We start from the raw sequence: 19502 nt of genomic DNA, 5'->3' as shown, positions 1-19502 counted from the left end.
CCACTCTGATCACCTCTTCCCATTCCAGAATCCAGGACTTTTCCCGTGCAGCCCCCTTCACTGGAATGACCTCCCTCGCTCCATCCGCCTCTCTCCTACTCTGTGCTCCTTCAAACGTGCACTCAAAACTCACCTCTTTCTCAAAGCCTACCAACCATCCACTTAACGCCCATCTCCTCCGCTCTTTCTCCCCTCTCTCCCATTGCCTTAACTGGCTCCTCTTGTGCTTGGTCTGTTTACCCTCCCTTAGGATGTAAGCTCGCATGAGCAGGGCCCTCTTCCCTCCTGTCTCCTCACCTGTTCTTCTGCTCCGTGTTTTTTGCATCAGCCTGCCTGGAGTTTCTGAAGTATTGGTACTTTTTGTTTATTGTTCTGTACTGTTACACCCTGTATAGTCTACTGTTTGTACTGTGTACGGCGCTGTGGAAGCCTTGTGGCGCCTAACAAATAAAGGATAATAATAATAATAATAATAATAATAATAACCTAACTGAACACACTGACAGATAAGTGCATGCGTGTCTATTTACTCTGGACATTGTGTTCAGCAAATATCAGTGAGAGGTTTTGTTTCAGATATCTAGATATGCTAATTCTTCTGACCATTACTGTGTTTGCCCATTTGGCTGACTTGAATCTTCTATGATTGCAGTCTTCCCTGAACTGTAATGGAAAATTGACTGCTCTTTTGGATTGTGTTTTGGTACCTTGCTGTCAGACCTGTTTGAAACTAATCTGTTTGCGAACTTGTCTTCCAGTTTGGGGCTGTTTTACCCAGGGCCATCTTAACAACATTATGGGCCCCCGGGCAAAGCAGTGCACCGGGGCCCCTACATATATAGATAGATATATAGATATAGATGTATAGAGATACAGATATAGATATATAGAGATAGAAATAGATAGATGTACTTGCTCAGTGACCCTTGAAGGTTTTTTTTGCAGGTTTTTTCTTTTGCGGGATTATTTATTCTAATTAAGAGCCCTGCCTATGGGGCCCCATTCCCCGTGGGGCCCCCGGGCACCTGCCCATCGTGCCCAATGGAAAAGATGGCCCTGGTTTTACCTAGTTTATAAACAGTTCTGGCTTCTACTGCTTATCATTGCCTGTTACAGTTTATAGAATAGGGAATGACTCACGCAGAAGAAACACAGCAATAAAAAGATATATGAATAAGGATTCTTTATCTCCCCAAACATGACCTCTACCTCTCAGACAACCTAGACCTTCTGGCAATAACAGAAACATGGCTTACACAATCAGTCACTGCCTCATCTGCAGCCTTTTCACATGATGGCCTCCATGTCACCCACACCTCCAGACGAGGAGGCAGACAAGGAGGGGGGTTGTACTACTTTTCTCCTCACAGTGCACCTTCACAATTCTATCAAATGTCCCATCACATTCACATACTTTTGCCCCCCTGGATCACACCAACAGTTTCTTGAAAATTTCTCAGCATGGCTCCCTCAGTTCTTATCTTCCGACATAGTCACAATCATCATGGGTGACATCAACATGCCCATTGCTAATCCATGTTCCAATGCTGCTTTGAAACTGCTCTCTCTAGCCTTCTCTCTAGGCCTCTCCCAGTGGGTTGAATACTCTACTCATCAGGATGGCAACTGCTTTGATCTTATTTTCTCTAAACTATGCTTAGTTTCTGACTTCCTTAAACTTTTTCTCCCTCTCGGATCATCGCCTTTTCCGCTATACACTCACTCCCACTCACACACACTCTGCTGTAAAACTCTACCAAGCCTCCTCACACCTGCTGAAATTTTAAATCAACAGCTTTCGACGTCACTCCAACAAATTCTTTCTCCAATTTCTACATGTTTCTCCCCTAATATGGCAGTACCTCATTTTGACCAAACCCTAGCATCAGGCCTTGATTAAGTTGCTCCAGTGGCTCTTCATACTCCACGCCGACTTCGATGTCAGCCATGGCACACTAAGCACAAAATCTTCAAAAACTTTCACGAAGGCAGAACATCACTGGAGCAAATCTAGTAGCTCTAATGACATCCTCTCATATACTGCTATCTACCACTCCCATTGAAATGCTCTTGCCACTGGCAACAAAAATAATTCCAATCTCTCATCTCTGCTCAAACTTTTAACCCAAAATGCCTTTTTATAACACATTTAAATTTCTTCTCAACCCTCCCACCCCAAATCCTCCGACTAATATCAGTGCCCAGGATCTTGTTTCCTACCTCAAAGGCAAGATTGATAAGATCAGACTTGAAATTGTATCCTTTTCCTCGACAAGCAATCAGGTAAATTCCTTCCCAGCATTCTCTGAAACACAGTCTTTTTGATCCCACAAATGAAGAAAAGTATCTACTCTCCTCTTATCTCCCTGCTATAACTCCTGTCCTCTGGATCCTATTCCCTCACAAATCGGTAGAACCCTGTCTACTGTGCTCATTACACCTCTAACTAAAATCTCCTTCTCTCTTCTGGTAACTTTCCGTACCTATTCAAGCATGCAGTGATTACTCCTATTCTGAAAAAACTAAATTCGGACCTAAACTCTCTTAAACATTACCATAGCATCTGCAAGTCTCTACATTGGTTGTACTTCTACTAACATACAAGGCTATCAACACTGCATCTACATACATCTTCTTAATGGTCTCAAAATATCTCCCAACTCGAAACCTCTCTTCTGAACAAAATTTGCGTCTCTCATCCACTCTCATTAAATGCTCTCATTAACGGTTACAGGATTTTTTTCAGGCTGCACCAACTTTGTGGAATTCCCTCCTTTGCACAATAAGACTTTTCTTTTGTCTTTAAACCTTTAAGCGTTCTCTGAAAACCTACCTCTTTAGGCAAGCTTATAATATTCCTCAACCACCTTCTTAACCTCGCTAGGTTACCCTATTGCCACCATTTACACAGTTTACACGAGAAAACAACCCTTTGACCAACATTATTGTGTTATATAAATAAATGTTGCTTATGAGGATAATGATGAAATGGTGATTGACTTCCATTTATCCTTGTCAGTGTATTTTTAGAGTTGAACGTATATGTTTTCAGAATGTACACATGGAATAGATGCGCATAAACAAAATATATTTCAGTGCATATATTGATTCGGATGCAACTCAAGATGCGTCCTCTCAAAAAATATTGGCATTTGTGGCAGGCGTATGTCAAGCATAGCAAGTGTGTATACTTACACTAGCAGTACAGCAAGATGTCTCAATAGGTAAAAACAAAACCTTTCAGCGCAGGGTATGTTTAGTGAATCAAGGCTGCCACTCGATGGGGGTCTGCACTCCCCTGCAGAAATTGGAAAAGGTACAAATAAAATTTGCTACTAAATAAAAATAGGACTGGTCCTAATAAACTCAAAGATCCGTGAATAGTAGAGTTAACTATATTTATTCACAAAATTACTTGAATTTGACATATAAACAAGAGCTCTCGTATAAAACAATCAAATATGTATTCATATATAGGCTCTACATTTTATATGAAAACAGATTTGAATTATTTCTATTTTCATTTTAATTTATAATCATTTATTCAGCACAAAATCTGCAGTATAAGGTGGTTTATGGCAATATTTATTTGGATTTATTTTATTTTATTTAGTTTAGATTGGTATGTTTTGTATGAGTAACTAGTATATTTAGTCCAGCAACTGGTCATATTACTTGTATTGTTGTTTTAACAAGGATTTTATACAACCAGTCCTAGTTTTATTTAGTGGCTCTTGTGCGCTGTAGAAAAATTTGCTAGTACAGCGGGATGCGCCTGGACAGTGTTAATAATAAATGCTAAAGTTGCATTACCCTAGTTGTACACATTTTTAATAATATAGTGAAGTTTCATAGACACAAGAGAGAATAGTGTCTTAATATTGTTATTAGTAAATGTGGAGGTTGCATTTTCATATAAAATGTAATTAATACAAATTAAATCAAATAAAATAAAGTTAATTACATAAATTAAGTTAAATTAAATATAATCATCTTTTTTTCTCCTTTGAAATGACAACTAAGTAATGCAAATAGATGAGTAGCTAGCACTGATGGTAGTCATCATCATTGTCTTAATTGCATAGCACTGCACCAGCAGTCCAGCACCCACAAGAGATACACCTCCAGGCATATCTATGCATGCATCCATGTCTAAATTGAGCTGCATTTTCATGACATGCCATTATTGTACTTGGTCTTATGCTCGCTTGCCCTCCTATATTTCTGCCAGCGTAAGGATGATGCGCAAGACAATGATGCACAAAGTCTACATGTGGACGAGTATGTGGAGAAAGCAGTGTGACCCCACTTGGGAACCAAAGAGGACATTTCCAAACATCCCGTTTTGCCTACATATAACCACAAAGTATACATACATCCTTCGGTAGTGTAACAACTCTGCATAATCTTGATTATATACATATTGTCATAAGGTATCAAAGTATATAATTTTGTCTGTAGTGTATTCAGTTCTCTATATATACGTGACTCTGTATAATTCAATTGTCACTCACCGTACCGTGAGTGCCTCTTCCCGGACATTTAGGAACCGTGGCCGTCCTCCATCCTGAGGGTCTGCGCATGCGCAGCCCTTTCCTATACTTCTGTGTATGTCCCTTTAACTCAATTGGCAGATCAGGCAACACTCCCTATATTAAGCACCTGTGGGCAACACCACGTTGCCTGATCTTGGAGTCTCATTCCCTATGAGTCTCTGAAGGTGTTCCTGTATTCCTCGTGTTTTCAGCGCTGCTGATTCCTGTGGTTTCCAAACCACTTCTACCTCTGTGGTTTCCAAACCACTTCTACTCCTGTGGTCCCCATACCACTTCTACCATCAACTATATCATCGTGACTGTTAGCTGATTCCTATCCGCTGCCTCCGTGCACTACAGTCTTCCAAACCACTTCAACGCTACTACTTATTATTGTGACTGTTTGCTGATTCCTATCCGCTGCCTCCGTGCACTTCAGTCCTCTAATCCACTTCATCGCTATTATATTTCACTGTGACTGTTTGCTGGTTCCTACCCGCTGCCTCTGTGCACTCCAACCGTTACTTTACATCCACTCACCTGTTCCTCATCAAGTCAGTGAGCTGATTCCTATCCGCTGCCTCCGTGCACTATAAGCCTTCAGCCTACAACTCGCCTGTGTTCATCATCGTGACAAGTTAGCTGATTCCTATCCGCTGCTCCTGTGCACTGCAGTCTCTTCTCAGCTCTTCTGTGTTTCCTCGAGACTGCTGCTCTCATTGCCATTTGCTACTCTCCGTGATCAACAGCTCCTGGTCTGCTCTGCTATCCCGTGTGCCATCGCTACTGACAACTATTGGTTGCTACTGGTTACCTCCGTGTACCGCAGAGTCCTGCTGCTGCTGATCGCGCTATCATCCATCTACTGCTGATCCGCTCTCCACGCCTTCACGTGTCCCGCAGGTCTACCCTCCCGTCTGCATTGGATTTATATCTCATCTACTACTCCTCTGCTGGATCGTCTCCACTCTCCTGGGTCCTGCGTGAGTCCAGTTCCACGTGTTATTGATTCCTGTGGATTCGTGTCCCTGTTGGTCTACTTATCTGTGCGCTGCACCTACTGATTGCTGCCTCAGGTATCCTGGGACTTCTCATCCAGTCGGCCTCCTGCCGCTCAGGTATCCCTGCACTCCTATCTGACTACCTGCTTCTGAACCACGGTATGCATAATTCTCATTGACTGTGCTGGTGTATTGCATATCTTGCTGGACTGTGTTGGTTCTCCTCTGGAGTCTGCTATCCGCTGTGTCTATTGCCATCATTGACTGTGTTAACTTGTGCTGGACTGCTTCAAGAGACTTCCTATATTTGCAGACCTGTTCAGTCATTTATATACATATTGTGCATGTTACTGTGGATCGTATATAAGGTGCCTGTGTATATCCTGTGTTGCAGTCTCTCCCCGTGCACCTCCTCACATATATATTCAGTGGTACAACTTGCTAGTAGCAGACCACTGATCCCTGTCTCCAGTATCACCTGTTCCAGTATCCTCTCACATAGCAGTGGTACAACTTGCTGTCGCAGACCACTGACTCCCCGGATACCTCCACTTGGATTCCATTCCTTCACTCAGACAGCGGTATAACTTGCTTTCCGCAGACCGCTGACTCTCATCACCTCCTCGTTTCTGTTGGACATTCCTCCTCACTATAGCAGTGGTACAACTTGCTATCGCAGACCACTGACTACCTTCACGTGTCCTTGTCCTACAGTTCCTCGTGTACTATTACCTCCATATTACCAGTGCTGCTAGTCATAGACTTTCCTGAGCATCTCATCATCTGCTGTTTCCTGTTCCGTGATCACCCAGCTACCAGAGTACCCTATTACCATCTATATTGCTCTGGTAAGCCTACCACCTGGTGATCCCTGGGTAAAGACTCCTAGTGCCCGTGACAGTAAGATCAGGCCATGACAGACCCAGATACGGAACCTACAGCCAAAGAGATGCTGCAGCATCTGGTCAGCCGTGTAGAGCAACAGGATGCCCGCCAACAGCTGTTACTTCAGTGTTATCAATCGTTAACCTCCCAAGGAACATCTGGACAGACAGTGACAGCTACTACTGAGGCTCCTGTGCTTTCCTCCGTTTCCCCAGTGCCATCCCAGGTGTCTACAGCTTCTACGCTTCACCTGCCTACTCCGTCAAAGTACGATGGGGACCCCAAAACTTGTAGGGGTTTCCTTAACCAATGTTCAGTCCATTTTGAGCTCCAACCTCAAAATTTTTCTACCCATCGTTCCAGAGTGGCCTATCTTATCTCTTTGTTTTCTGGACACGCCCTGGCTTGGGCCTCCCCTCTGTGGGAAAGAAACGACCCAATATTGCAAGATAGTGCCAAATTCATTGCTACATTCCGAAGTGTGTTCGATGAACCAGGTCGTGTGACCTCCGCTGCTTCCAGCATCCTCCGTCTGCGACAAGGATCTCATACAGTAGGACAGTACGTCATTCAATTTAGGATCTTAGCCTCTGAACTTCAGTGGAACACTGAAGCTCTAGTTGCCGCCTTCTGGCAGGGGCTCTCCGATAAAATTAAAGATGCACTGACTACCCAGGAGCTTCCTTCGTCACTTGAAGATCTGATCTCTCTTTGCCATCGTGTTGATATGAGATTTCGTGAAAGAGAGGCTGAGAAAACAACTTCGGCTAAAACACCTCTTCGTTCTAACCCTCAATTTCGTCCAGTTTCACCCTCTGTGATTCCCATGGAGATAGGACGTTCCAAATTATCTTCAGAGGAGAGGAAACGAAGAGTAAAGAATAGACTCTGTATCTATTGTGCCGATTCCACTCATATGCTCAGTTCTTGCCCTAAGAGATCGGGAAATGCCAGGTCCTAACTAGTTCTGGAGAGGTGAAGTTAGGGTCCCTGGAGTCCTCTCCATCTTCCATGAAATCTAAAGTCTGTGCCTTTGACGTTACGATTTCCTGTGCTACCAAAACCTTTGAGTCACAGGCATTGATTGATTCCGGAGCAGCAGGAAATTTTATTTCCAAATCATTAGTAAATCAATGGTCTCTACCTGTGATTACCTTAAAAACACCCATTACTGTGACGGCTATAGATGGATCACGTCTCATCAACGGTCTCATCACTCAGAGTACGTCTCCAGTAACCCTTCAGATTGGTGCCCTGCATCATGAAGAAATATCGTTTTTAATCCTTCCTGTTACGACAAGTCCAATTGTCTTAGGCCTTCCATGGCTTCAGTGTCACTCTCCCCAGATTGACTGGCGCACCCCTCAAGTCACGTCTTGGGGGTCTGAATGTCACCATCGTTGCCTTTCCCAAGTCATTCCTCTCAAAGTACAGCAATCTTCCATCTCATCTACCTCACCGGGACTCCCTCCTCAATATGCTTCATTTACCGATGTTTTTGATAAAGCTCAGTCTGAACGTCTTCCTCCTCATCGTTCTTGGGATTGTCCGATCGATCTTCTACCTGGCAAGACTCCACCCAGGGGCCGGGTCTATCCACTCTCGTTACCTGAAACTCAAGCTACATCTGAGTATATACAGGAGAACCTCCAGCGTGGGTTTATTCGACCTTCCACCTCTCCCGCTGGAGCTGGGTTCTTCTTCGTTAAAAAGAAGGATGGATCTTTACGCCCTTGCATAGATTTTCGTGGACTCAATGCCATTACTATCAAGAATCGGTACCCCATTCCGCTGATCACTGAGCTATTCGATCGCATCAAGGGAGCTCGTATCTTTACTAAGTTGGATCTTCGTGGTGCCTACAATTTAATCAGAATTCGTTCCGGTGACGAATGGAAGACAGCGTTTAACACCAGAGACGGGCATTACGAATATCTGGTAATGCCTTTCGGGCTGTGTAATGCCCCCGCTGTTTTTCAAGGGTTCATTAATGAGATCTTCCGGGACTTATTATATGTATGTGTCGTCGTCTACCTGGACGACATATTGATCTTTTCACAGGACCTGCCTTCTCACCACCAACATGTGGCAGAAGTCCTTTCCAGGCTACGGAAAAATTCATTGTTCTGTAAATTAGAAAAATGTTCATTCGAATTACCCCAGATTCCATTCTTGGGGTATATAGTTTCCGGAGTTGGCCTGAAAATGGATCCCGACAAGGTGAATGCTGTACTACATTGGCCCCAGCCAACTACTCTTCGTGCCATCCAGCGTTTTTTAGGTTTTGCCAATTACTATAGACGCTTCATTCAAGACTTTTCTTCCATTGCATCTCCTATTGTGGCCTTGACTAGGAAGGGGGCTAATCCTAAGCAATGGTCACCTGAGGCTCTTCAAGCCTTCCAAATACTAAAAGAGTCCTTCTCTTCGGCTCCAATCCTTCGACAGCCTGATGTGACACTCCCCTTCTTCCTGGAAGTAGATGCCTCTAATGTGGGCTTAGGAGCTATTCTCTCCCAACGCTCGGAACAGCAAAAATTTCATCCTTGTGCCTTTTATTCTCGGGGTCTCCTGCCCGCAGAGAAGAATTATACTATCGGAGACAAGGAGTTACTGGCTATCAAAGCTGCATTAGAGGAATGGAGATACTTACTGGAAGGAGCTCGCCATCCGGTGACGATCTTCACAGATCATAAGAACTTGTCATATCTCCAGTCTGCCCAGTGCTTGAACCCTCGTCAAGCAAGATGGTCTCTTTTCTTTTCCCGTTTTGAATTAATAATAACCTTCAAACCAGCTGCCAAGAACAAAAAAGCTGACGCTTTATCTAGAGCTTTTATGACGCCCTCTGATATAGAAGAGGTTTCCAACCATACCATTCTAGACCCCAAATGTATCTCACTGGCTGCTTCATCCACCAAAACGCTACCATTTGGGAAGACCCTCGTGCCTCCTACTCTAAGGAGGAAAATCCTTTTGTGGTTCCATGCCTCTCGTTTTTCTGGGCACGCCGGTGAACACAAGACCTTTGAGATTCTCTCTCGAAGTTACTGGTGGCCTTCAATGAGGAGAGACGTCAAAGAGTTCATTGCTTCCTGTGAGCTATGTTCCCAGTTTAAATCCTCCCGCAGAACTCCAGCAGGGTTGCTGCGACCACTACCCATTCCGTCCAAACCGTGGACCCATATTAGTATGGATTTCGTTACTGACTTACCACCTAGTAAGAATCATAACACTATTTGGGTGGTGGTGGACAGATTTTCGAAGATGGCTCATTTCATTCCTCTGGCTGGTTTGCCATCCTCATCCATTCTGGCTGAACATTTCATTAAAGAGATCTTCCGTATTCATGGATGTCCGTCTGAGATTGTGTCGGATAGAGGAGTACAATTCGTTTCCAGATTCTGGCGAGCCCTTTGTAAAACCTTGGGCATACGATTAGCACTCTCATCTTCTTACCATCCGCAATCTAACGGACAAACTGAACGTGTCAATCAAGATCTTGAGACTTTTATAAGGATGTTCTCATCAGCCAATCAAGACAACTGGGTAGAGTTGCTCCCTTGGGCTGAATTCGCCCATAACAACATGTATCATGAGTCATCATCCAAAACTCCATTTTTTGTGGTCTACGGTCACCATCCGTCTTTTCCGGAATTTCCTGCCCTCCCGCCCACCCAAGTTCCTGCGGTGGAGATCGCTTGTCAGACCTTTAAAAATATCTGGTCTCAGGTCAAAACCTGTTTAAAGAAGACATCTATCAAATATAAATCTTTCGCAGATAAGAAGAGGCGGGCTATTCCATCACTAAAAATTGGAGATCGTGTCTGGTTATCTACTAAAAACATTCGTTTGAAGGTTCCATCTATGAAATTCGCCCCTCGTTTTATTGGTCCATATAGGATCATTCAAGTAATCAATCCAGTATGTGTGAAACTTCTTCTTCCTAAGAATCTTCGGATTTCCAATGCCTTCCATGTGTCTTTACTCAAACCTCTTATCATCAACCGTTTCTCAACTCCTCCCTCAGCTCCGCAGCCAGTTCAAGTTCATCAGGAGGAGGATTTCGAGATTACTGAAGTATTGGATGCAAAAATTTCGCGAGGAGTCCTCCGTTTCCTCGTTCATTGGAAGGGCTTTGGTCCTGAGGAGCGCTCTTGGATCAAAGCCGAAGATCTTAATGCTCCTGCCCTTTTGAAGAAGTTCTACTCCAAAAATCCGGACAAGCCCGGTTCCAGGCGTTCTGTGCCCACCTTTAAAAGGGGGGGTACTGTCACTCACCGTACCGTGAGTGCCTCTTCCCGGACATTTAGGAACCGTGGCCGTCCTCCATCTTGAGGGTCTGCGCATGCGCAGCCCTTTCCTATACTTCTGTGTATGTCCCTTTAACTCAATTGGCAGATCAGGCAACACTCCCTATATTAAGCACCTGTGGGCAACACCACGTTGCCTGATCTTGGAGTCTCATTCCCTATGAGTCTCTGAAGGTGTTCCTGTATTCCTCGTGTTTTCAGCGCTGCTGATTCCTGTGGTTTCCAAACCACTTCTACCTCTGTGGTTTCCAAACCACTTCTACTCCTGTGGTCTCATCACCTCCTCGTTTCTGTTGGACATTCCTCCTCACTATAGCAGTGGTACAACTTGCTATCGCAGACCACTGACTACCTTCACGTGTCCTTGTCCTACAGTTCCTCGTGTACTATTACCTCCATATTACCAGTGCTGCTAGTCATAGACTTTCCTGAGCATCTCATCATCTGCTGTTTCCTGTTCCGTGATCACCCAGCTACCAGAGTACCCTATTACCATCTATATTGCTCTGGTAAGCCTACCACCTGGTGATCCCTGGGTAAAGACTCCTAGTGCCCGTGACATCAATGTTTATGTTTGTATAAAGTCTAAGCCAATTTAAGGGTTCCTTAAAATGCAGCCGGGTGGATGCCATAGATAATTTTGGGCTATTATTTAATCACTTGGATGTGATTAACTTTTCAAATTTTGTGGCTTCGGAGGCAATATGATTATGTTCTCAGTGAGCCCTATTGTTTGGCATTAATTAGGACTAGGCAAGCCCAGACAGTTTGGCACCATATAGTTCTCTATAGGAATGATTGCTATTGCAGGGGTATATAGCAAGGATGCAAACTATCTAAGATGTGCTACTTTATTGGAAGGCTGAGGAATATTGATTCTGTCAGTTTGTTATTCCCTTCTTTGGTCTAGCCAGTTTTGTCAGATGGTATTCCAGTTTTTGAGAAACAAAACTATTTCCTACTACAACAGCAAACAAAAGGATTGGCTGCTCTCTTCCAATCACCATTACACACTATTTGGCTGCTAAATCCTGCTATTCAATCTGATTGGTGAAATGAATATTCTAGAGGTTATATCCTGGGCCTTCTGAAAGCTTTTGTGTTACTGCCTGGCTGTAAGCAGGAACTATTGATTGTACTGAGTGACTTGGAAAATAAAAAGTAACTCCTTTCCCCCTTTTGGAGTTGTGCCCAAATGATATAACAATCTACTAGAGGATACCAACCCTGGTATCTGCACAGTATATATACAATTTTTTTGGGTGGTAGTAATTATTCCGAACAACATAATTGTGGCAAAAGTGACAAAGACATGAAAATTCTGAGTGCTGTAATTACTGACATGGAGGAAATCAGACTTCTTGGAGAAGTGACATAGAACAGTTCCGATAAAGTAACATACAGGTACTGAGATTTACGTCACTTAAAATGGCCACAGTTACATTGCTGCTATTAAGGGGGCAATTCGAGGAGTTGGCAGCTGTATAATGTTTTATATGAAGGGTTCTACATTATACACACGCATATTTTTTTTACACATCCCTGTAAACTGCTGTACTCTGGCTTCAAGGAACAAAGGTTCTCAATTATAAAAACTTTGTCAAGCATGAGTCTTGCATTTAGACCATCAATCACCAGCTTATTTGTGAAAACATTTTGTTTTCTATACTTAAGGCTTCTTTTATGATGACCTCACCTCTTCTGCTGAAAATGCTCTGCAAAAATGCCCGGTTACAAATTGGCTCAACAATATTACTCTGAATATCGTCAATGGAACAATTCTGATCTAAGATGTCAATTTCATTTTTGGTTGTCAGATCCAATAAAAAGTCCAATTAAATGTTCCAGTTTCTGAGATTCTAATAACTTTACATTTAGCCATCAGAATTCATAGTCACATTAAGGAAATGCATCAGGCGCGACTGCGAAATTCTCCAGTTTTCTTACGACTACTTAGGTCCAATTCACCAATCTCTGGAGGAAGTTTGCAAATAGGTTCTTTGAAATTAGCTCATGAGGATAGGAAAAAAGACAAACGCTGAACTTTTCTTTTTGCCAGCACCTGTTGCATAAAGATGAGGAACTCTGTGCCTTGATTAGTTTGAGGATAACCAGTAACCAGGTACTGTGTCTTCAAGTAACTGATAATAGAGAGAAGATTTAAGTAACTTTGTGTGATTTAGCATATTGTTTGTGCCTGGTTTAATTTATGATGGGGCTGTTAGTATTATTTTAGATGTTTTTAACTCAAAGATTGGCTACTCTTACTATACCATTGTCAGTCCTTTTAGGATTTTGACAGTTAATGGGCAACCAACTATTTGGCTTTATAATTCCAATTTTTGCATTTACACAGAACCCACAATATATCAAAAGTTGAAGGGAAACAAAAATTATATTTACTTATATTTATTTATTACTCTTACAAAAAGCAGATCAGTGTAGACCTAATTATTTTATTTGAGAGAGCCATGTAGTCTGTTACGTGATTCCTGAGAAGCAAGGAATGATGACGGACGAGGCACAATCTTGCCTGGGATGATACCAAGTTGGGACCTCTTCCTTGTCTTAATCTAGTTGCAATATTTCTAGGTCAGCATCAATTACATTTATTTATGCAGTAAAAATTGCATATGAATAATGGTTATGAGCTTTGCACACAAAAAGTTTTTTGCACATAAGACCCAAGCACCATTTACAAGTAGCAAACACTCTTTAAAGCTATGGTGATTTGTGGTTTATGCAATAATGTTTAAACCTTCGTGGGGCATAGAATCTTTTAAAAATCCAGAAAGGAGGTAAATGGAAGATAGCATTGAACACCTTTGATGTGCGTTGTGAATATTTGGTTATATCCTTTGGAATATGTAATGCCCCATATTGTCTTCCAAGATTTAGTAAATCACATTTTGTCAGGTACTAGAGCCTTCAGCTTACTTACCTGGTCTCCTCCATCTGACTCCCTGGCACTGATGATCTGGGTCTCCTTCGATGGCTGGCACCATCTTGAATTTGGGTCTGCTTGGATTCTCTTTTGCTCATCAGTCATAGGCTGATCAATTATGTCTCACCTCATTACCTTCTGTAATTTAAGGCACCTGGATCCTTCAGAGAAGGCCAGATCTTTATGTCCTGTGAACTGCATAGTTGCTGGATTGTTTGGCTCTCTGTGCTTCTTCATCCTGGTATCCTTGTATCCTGGTGTCCTGGTATTCTGGCTTCCTGTTTTTTTTATCTCTTCAATCACTGGTATCCAACATCACATGCTTCTAACTAAATCCTGGTAACGTGGCATACTGTATCTGTTCAATTGTTTCTGGTATCCAGATTCCTATGCTTCTAAGCTAATCCTGGTGTCCTGCATCCTGTATCTGTATCTCTTAAATTGCTCATGGTATCCAATTTCATATGCTTCTAAGATAATCCTGGTATCCTGTATTTTATCATCCTCTCCTGTCAGTCTCGCCTGGTACCCATCCGGAGAACCACAACCTGCAGGGGTGAAGCAGCAAAGTCCAAACCTCCTTATGGGGATCCCTGGGGATCAGCTTCACCTCATTAGACTCTGCACCTCCATTGTGGGTGGAGTCAAACCATGCAGACCATAAAGAATCGTGAAGTCCTGCCTAGTTTTGTGACAGTAAAATCTCGCCAAATATGGATTCTACAGGAGAATCTTTGGTCAAGGAAATGCTACAATATCTTGTAGGCAGAGTAGAACATCAAGATGCTACCTAGCTTGAGTTTCTGCCTCCAGCATCCAACAGCTTCACCAGGGCTCATGCTCCGTAGGCCAATATGTTGTTCAATTCCAAACCCTTTCTTCTGTATTACAATGGAATAATGAGGTGTTAGAAGCAGCTTTTTGGCAGGGGTTGTCGAATCACATCAAAGACATGTTAGCAACTCAGGATCTTCCCTCGTCACTTGTCCGACGTACACCTGTTTTCAAAAGGAAATGTAAACAGGTGTACGTCCGTTTCTGTGAGAGAACGGTGGAGAAAGAACCTACCTGCCAACATGTGTTACAACTGGTACCTCCATTTCAGACACCTACTTCTTCTTATGAACTATTAGAGCTTGTTCGTTCCCGACTCTCACCTGAAGAATGGGAGAGGAGGTTGAAAAATAATCTCTGTCTTTAATATGCCTATTCTGGTCATCTGTTTGTCACATACCCCAAGCATTCAGGGAATGCCCAGTCCTAACCTGTTGATGAGAGGTCAGGTTATGACCCTCCAATTACTCTCCCAACTCACACAATTCCAGTATCTGTTCCATTCCTGTTATTCTCCCTTTTCCCCTCGGGTCAGCTAACCACCTCTGTCTTCCTGGATGCCAGAGCTGCAGGGAATTTCATTTCATCCTATCTGGTGGCCTAGTGGTCCCTTGTTACCTTTCCACTGGAAGTTCCTGTAGTCATCACCGCTATTGATGGCAGCAATATCTCCAATGGTGTCATCTGACATCGCCCCTTTGGCATTGCCTACCCGGTCAATGGCATGGTCGCTTCCATTCCTTAGCAGTATTTCACCTACAAAGATGTTTCCCGCAAATGACAATGTGAGACCTTGCTACCCCATCACCCTTGGGACTGCCCATTCTAGCTGCTTTCTGGGAGGACTCCTCCCTGTGGTCGAGTCTATCTTCTCTCAGTCCCTGAGACTCAAATCATGGCCGAGTACATAAATGAGAACTTGCAGCATGAATTTATTAGACCTTCTACGTCACCTGCCGCAGTAGGCTTCTTTTTGTGAAGAAGAAGGACGGAAACGTATGCCCTTGCATAGACTACCGAGGCCTAAATACCATCACTATTAAAAACCCCTGTCCCATCCCTCTAGTCACAGAATTATTCAACTGCACGAAGCAAGCTAAAATCTTCTTCAAATTAAACATACGTGAAGTCTACAATCTAATTCACATTCGTAACGGGGATGAGTGGAATGCGATTATTTAGTAATACCATTTTGTCTTTTTAATGCTCTGGCTGTCTTCCAAAGTTTTGTTAATGAGAACTTCAGGGATGTATTCTATGACTGTCTGGTAATCTATCTGGACGATATTCTGATCTTCTCAAAAGACCTTTGCCTCTCACCGCCTTTAAGTGTCCAAGTCCTTTCTAGGCTACTTAAGAATCACCTTTATTGTAAATTGGAGAAATGCTCCTTTGAGTCAACCCAGATGCCTTTCCTTGGTTACAATGTCTCTGACTCTGGACTACAGATGGACCCATAGAAAGTATTGTGCCATACTGGAATGTCTGCAACCTGTTGGCCTGAAGTCTACTTAATGATTGGCTTTGTCAAGTATTACAGGCAAATAATTCAAGGCTATTCCACACTGGTTGCCCAATCTTGGCTCTTAATTGCAAATGGGAAGATGCTAAAAATTGGTCCTCCACAGCATCTGAAGGTTTCAGGTCCCTCAAAGCAGCCTTCCCTTCAGCCATGGTCCATAAGCAATCAGACATTACCTTGCACCTCTTTTTTCTTTTTGAAGATCAATGTCACTTCAGTTGGGATAGAAGCAGAATCATCTTTGAGGAAGTTTCATCCATGTGATTTTTTTGTCCAGTAAAATTCCTTCATACTGAAAGAAACTACACTATTGGTGACAAAGAACTTGTCATAAAACTAACCCTTACCGAAAAGAGATGCTTGCTGGCGGGTTCCTGCTCTCCAGTAACTATTTTTACTGATCATAGGAATCTCTTGTACCTTCAAAAAACCTAATGCCTTCAAGCTCTTTGGTCTATGTTCTTCTACCAGTTTCACCTCCACATTACTTTCAGAACAGGGCACGAAAATAAAAAAGTGGACGCCTTTGAAAATTATCAAAGTTCAGAGGAACCAGAGAGTCATCCTATTTTGGACCCCAAATCCCTGCTCTCCGCTTTGGTAGAACCTCCCTTAACTCTCCTCCTTGAAAGACCTTTGTGCCACTCAAATTCTCAAACACCCTACAGTCCACTCCTACCATTACCTATTCCCGTGAGGCCGTGGACACATATTACCATAGATTTCATTACCGATTTACCTCCAAGCAAGAGATTCAACACCAGCTGGGTGGTAATAGATTTTTCTAAAATGGGTCATTTCATTCCACTTGTTTGTCTTTTTTCAACCTCCACTCTCACTAAGATCTTTATTAAAGAGATTTTTCATCTACTGGGATGTTCTCTGGAAATGATCTCGGGGTTTAATTTTTCTCTAAATTTTGAAGGTCTCTCTGTAAATCCCTTAATATCCATCTTAATCTCTCCTCTGCTTGACATCCCAATCAAATGGTCAAACCAAAAGTGTGAATCAAGGTCTGGGGACCTTCATCAGAATTAACACCTCTTCCAATTAAAATGACTGGTCAGACCTTCCCTGGTCTGAATTTGCGCATAATAATATTTTCCACAAATCTTCCTCTGCCACTCCATTTTCCAATGTTTACGGGCTTCATCATAAACTCCCCAAATCTTCAGCCCTACTTTCTACTGAGGTTCCTGCTGTCAACTCCTTATGTCAGGAATTTTCCTCCATTTGTTTGAATGTGGCTGTGAGTCTCAAGAAATCCTCCAAGTGTTGCAAACTCTTAGCTGAAAGAAATGACGGGCTGTGCCAGCACATAAAGAAGAAGACATCAAATCGCATCTCTAATACTTTTAATATTTCATTTTTGAAATGTCTGATTATTAATTGCTTCTCTTGTTCTCCTTCTCCCCCAACTGTAATCTGTACCCAACACAAGGAGGTGAGTTCAAACAAATCCTCGATTACAAATGTTCTCAGGGAATTATTCAGTACCTGGTGAATTGGAAGCACTTTAGCTCTGAAGAACTTTCTTGGATTGACCCTTTGGATATTGATGCGCCTGTTCTTTTAAAGAAATGTCATATTAAGTTTCCCAATAAATCCAGTGTAAAGGTATTGGCATGCTTACTTGATCTCCTCCATTGGGCTCCCTGTCCTTTATCCCCTTTGCTTTTCTGCCATAGGCTGATTAATTATGTCTTCCTCATTACCTCCTGTTATTTAAGGCACCTGTATCCTCCAGACAGGGTCAAATCTTCATGTTCTGTGACCTGAATAGTTGGTGGATTGTTTGACTCCCTGTGCTTCTGTATCCTGGTATCCTTGTATCCTGGTGTCCTGGCTTCCTGTATTTGTATTTGTATTTGTATCTCTTCAATTATTCCTGGCATCCAGTGTCTTATGCTTCAAAGCTAATTCTGGTATCCTGGCATCCTGTATCTATTCAAATCTTCCTGGTATCCAGTGTCCTACACTTCTAAGCTAATCCTGGTGTCCTGCATCCTGTATCTGTATCTCTTTAATTGCTCCTGGTATCTAGCATCATATGTTTCTAAGCTTATCCTGGTATTTTTATTATATAACCCTCTCCTAATGGTATTGCCTGCCAACCATCTAGAGAACTGTGACCTGCGGGGCTGAAGCAACAAAATCCAATCCTCCCACTGGGGTCCCTGTTAAACACCGTCATCTCTTTAGACTCCATGCCTCCGCGGTGGGTGCAGACCGTGAAAAATCCTATATTCCCACCTAGTTTTGTGACACATTGTCAGTGAATTTTAGAGGAAATTCATATATTATAATATATTTTCTTGGACAAGTACCTCTAGAAATCATGTTCGTTTATATCTTACAAAAACTGAAAGGAATGTATTTTAGGCAAAATGTAAAACAATTGTAATTTTTTATTAATTAGATTAAGGTAATAGTTGATTAGATCCTTTCCAATGTATCTCTAAGAAGGGATTATCCATTGATTCATCTAAAGAATTATAAACAATGTATTAAAAGGTTTTATAGGATAGTTGTTGCCATCATAGCATTGACTCAAATTGAAGCAAAACACAGATATTACTTACTGAAGATATTCAGGCTGTTCCAATGTTCAAAGAGACCTTCAGTTAAGCACCCAAATTTTATGAATGCATTTCCCCAGTGACATGGTTCATGTAGATACCTCTGAGATTCGCATAATGATCTGTAGTATCTAGTAAACTCCATCCTTGTACATTCTTTCCCTGGAAAGCATATCCAACTGAATATATATCTAACAAGGAACCTCAAGCCATAACTTGAGCTTTTAAAGAGTAGAGGCAGTGACTGGGTGGGTGTTTATATTTATGTTAGGTAATTCAATGCACACTAGAAATAGGAGAAAAGTTCAAACAACTTTGTGTTAGTGTTAGTTTGGGTACACACTACAGGTTTTTCAGCCAATAATCGGGCCAATCACACAATAAACAACACTTCAGCCATGGGAGACATTTTCTGTATTGTTTATCCAGCCTTTATCTGCCTTGCATCCTGTGTGCACTTCATATCTTCTATGCACTTTAACTACACAGGTATGTTTTCCTTTGAAGAACTGTATCTATTTTCAACTAGTTCTGATCTGCAGTGCTGGGATACCTTCCACTGTGAGCTGATTGGAGATTGCACTATTTAAACCCTTCCTTGTTTATTTATTTAGACCCTCCCTCATTTGTTACCAGCAATAGCATTTGACATGCATGCTTCTTGGCTCCTGCATCTTATCCTGTTTGTTCCTGACTTTCCACCCGTTGCTCCTTCAGTATTTCATTTGTATTCTGACTTCTGGCCTGCACCATGTAGTTTTGATGACTCTGGCTCTGCTCATTTTGGATTCCTGATACCTGGTTGCTACTTTCTGGCTTTGCTTATGTTTGTCTTCTGACTCCTGTCTTATGGTCTGCATCAATTCAGAATGCCCAGACACAGACTGTG

Source organism: Mixophyes fleayi, chromosome 11 (genome assembly GCF_038048845.1).
Source record: "Mixophyes fleayi isolate aMixFle1 chromosome 11, aMixFle1.hap1, whole genome shotgun sequence".
NCBI lineage: Eukaryota > Metazoa > Chordata > Amphibia > Anura > Limnodynastidae > Mixophyes > Mixophyes fleayi.
This window is presented reverse-complemented; position numbering follows the sequence as displayed.